Here is a 3,596-nt window from a genome sequence, read left to right on the forward strand (position 1 = left end):
CTCTGGAGTACAGGTGAGGTTTACACCTACAGGTACACAGAGGTACACACTGCTTTCTGGAGTAGAGCTGAGAGGTCCATCCATCTAAGGTGAGAAAGAATCCCAACATCCACCAATGTTTCTTTAGAGGTGAATAGGAGACGGGTCTCTCTCTCATGCCCTGTCTCCTTGTCTCCTTGTCGTCTCCTGAAGGGAGAAGGTCCGGGGGGGAGGGGCTATTGTCCTCAAATGCCAGGAGGCTAGGAGGGATAATACACAAGGAATAGACAAAAGACCATTGTGAAAGGATGTACTATTTAATTGAATTCACTTTTAGCTGAGTGGATGGAGACTTGGTAATACCATTTGGAAAGAGACTAGAAAAGTAGGGCAACCTGCTACTCATGCTAGTTGAGGTTGAGGCGTGTTACTAAGGGGAGAGTTAATTAACAGCCCAGGCTGAGGTGTGTTACTAAGGGGAGAGTTAACTAACAGCTCAGGCTGAGGTGTGTTACTAAGGGGAGAGTTAATTAACAGCTCAGGCTGAGGTGTGTTACTAAGGGGAGAGTTAACTAACAGGGCAGGTTGAGGTGTGTTACTAAGGGGAGAGTTAGTTAACAGGCCAGGTTGAGGTGTGTTACTAAGGGGAGAGTTAATTAACAGCCCAGGTTGAGGTGTGTTACTAAGGGGAGAGTTAATTAACAGCCCAGGTTGAGGTGTGTTACTAAGGGGAGAGTTAACTAACAGCCCAGGCTGAGTCATGTTACTAAGGGGAGAGTTAATTAACAGCCCAGGTTGAGGTGTGTTACTAAGGGGAGAGTTAATTAACAGCCCAGGCTGAGTCATGTTACTAAGGGGAGAGTTAGTTAACAGGCCAGGTTGCGGTTGAGGCGTGTTACTAAGGGGAGAGTTAACGAACAGGCCAGGTTGAGGTGTGTTACTAAGGGGAGAGTTAACTAACAGGGCAGGTTGAGGTGTGTTACTAAGGGGAGATATAAATAACAGGCCAGGTTGCGGTTGAGGTATGTTACTAAGGGGAGAGTTAACTAACAGCCCAGGCTGAGTGATGTTACTAAGGGGAGATGTAGTTAACAGGCCAGGTTGCGGTTGAGGTGTGTTACTAAGGGGAGAGTTAACGAACAGGCCAGGTTGAGGTGTGTTACTAAGGGGAGAGTTAACTAACAGGACTGGTTGAGGTGTGTTACTAAGGGGAGAGTTAACGAACAGGCCAGGTTGAGGTGTGTTACTAAGGGGAGAGTTAACGAACAGGCCAGGTTGAGGTGTGTTACTAAGGGGAGAGTTAACTAACAGGACTGGTTGAAGTGTGTTACTAAGGGGAGAGTTAACGAACAGGCCAGGTTGAGGTGTGTTACTAAGGGGAGAGTTAACTAACAGCCCAGGTTGAAGTGTGTTACTAAGGGGAGAGTTAATTAACAGGCAGGTTGAGGTGTGTTACTAAGGGGATAGTTAATTAACAGCCCAGGTTGAGGTGTGTTACTAAGGGGAGAGTTAATTAACGGGCCAGGTTGCGGTTGAGGCGTGTTACTAAGGGGAGAGTTAACTAACAGGCCAGGTTGCGGTTGAGGCGTGTTACTAAGGGGAGAGTTAACTAACAGGCCAGGTTGAGGTGTGTTACTAAGGGGAGAGTTAATTAACAGGGCAGGTTGAGGTGTGTTACTAAGGGGAGAGTTAATTAACAGGCCAGGTTGCGGTTGAGGCGTGTTACTAAGGGGAGAGTTAACTAACAGGCCAGGTTGAGGTGTGTTACTAAGGAGAGAGTTAACTAACAGGGCAGGCTGAGGTGTGTTACTACGGGGAGACTTAACTAACAGGCCAGGTTGAGGTGTGTTACTAAGGGGAGAGTTAACTAACAGGCCAGGTTGAGGTGTGTTACTAAGGGGAGAGTTAACTAACAGGTCAGGTTGAGGTGTGTTACTACGGGGAGACTTAACTAACAGGCCAGGTTGAGGTGTGTTACTAAGGGGAGAGTTAACTAACAGGCCAGGTTGAGGTGTGTTACTAAGGGGAGAGTTAACTAACAGGTCAGGTTGAGGTGTGTTACTACGGGGAGAGTTAACTAACAGCCCAGGTTGTAGTTGAGGCGTGTTACTAAGGGGATAGTTAACTAACGGGGCAGGTTGAGGCGTGTTACTAAGGGGAGAGTTAACTAACAGGCAGGTTGAGGTGTGTTACTACGGGGAGAGTTAACTAACAGCCCAGGTTGTAGTTGAGGCGTGTTACTAAGGGGATAGTTAACTAACGGGGCAGGTTGAGGCGTGTTACTAAGGGGAGAGTTAACTAACAGGCAGGTTGAGGTGTGTTACTACGGGGAGAGTTAACTAACAGGCCGAGGTGTGTTACTAAGGGGAGAGTTAACTAACAGGCCAGGTTGCGGTTGAGGCGTGTTACTAAGGGGAGAGTTAAGTAACAGGCCAGGTTGAGGTGTGTTACTAAGGGGAGAGTTAATTAACAGGCCAGGTTGAGGCGTGTTACTAAGGGGAGAGTTAATTAACAGGCAGGCTGAGGTTGAAGCTCTAAATATCTTCCCTATTATTCATCTTCTGTAATTACTGTTCTACACAGGGACTCTCAGGGCCATTTAGTTGGGACTAATGCCTCTCTTGTTTTCCATTTTTATTCATTTCCAAACACATTTTTATGGATTTATTCAGGAAAAATGTGTCTCTGTCTCTCCCTGGAGATATCCTGTCTTGTTTCTAAAGGGGGGGAGGGGGGGTCATTTATTCTGATTTGAAACACCTTCCTGTGCCTGTGTTCACTTACAGGGCGCTCACATTACCATTAACAGATGACAGTTTTATTTCTGTTCCAAAACACATTCATTCTGATCTTGATTCTGTGACAATTTGTGTGCCTCCCTCTAGTCTTTTAAAGTCCATGAAAGAAATTAAATATATTTTTTTCTTTCAGGATGTTTTTTTGTTTGTTTGTGCCATGGTTGCAGTTGAATGATGTTTACTTCGTTGAGATACTACTTTACTTTACCCATGGTTTACCATAACAACAGTAATGTCACGTTCACCGCATTGAGACAGCAAAACAAATAGCTTTTCATTGGCCAGCATGGTGGGTGTGTTGCTCTTCTAATCTGAGTCTCAAATGACACCCTATTGCCTATATAGTGCACTGCTGTTGACCAGAGCTCTATGGACCTTGGTCAAAAGTAATCCACTGTATAGGGCATAGTGTGCCATTTGGCACTGACCCATAGCGTTTTATTTGCCAGGCAGGCAGCATTGTGGTGGGATATTGCTCATCTTCTGTTCTGTTCCTCTCTCCCTCCACAAACAATGAATGACATGGATTTAGCTGAACATGAACTTTAAGACAAGTGTTTCCATTTCTGCCGGTGCATTCAAAGCTGCTGTTAATGGAATCTAGTGTCCAGCTCCAACTGGCCTTTCTCTCACTCTCACTCTCTCTATCATGCTCTCTCTCTATCATGCTCTCTCTCTATCATGCTCTCTCTCACTCTCACTCTCACGCTCTCTCTCTCTCTCTCTCTCACTCTCACTCTCACTCTCTCTCTCTCTCTATCATGCTCTCTCTCTATCATGCTCTCTCTCACTCTCACTCTCACGCTCTCTCTCTCTCTC

General features: G+C 45.9%; 1 protein-coding gene across 1 annotated transcript in view; it reads left to right on the top strand.

Annotated features, from left to right (window-relative positions):
• LOC115187809 (protein sidekick-2-like) overlaps positions 1-3,596 on the top strand; it is a gene marked incomplete at both ends in the record, with an annotated part of 49,131 nt that overhangs the window by 385 nt on the left and 45,150 nt on the right. The window lies entirely within an intron of this gene.

This window comes from Salmo trutta, unplaced genomic scaffold, assembly GCF_901001165.1.
Source record: "Salmo trutta unplaced genomic scaffold, fSalTru1.1, whole genome shotgun sequence".
Lineage (NCBI taxonomy): Eukaryota > Metazoa > Chordata > Actinopteri > Salmoniformes > Salmonidae > Salmo > Salmo trutta.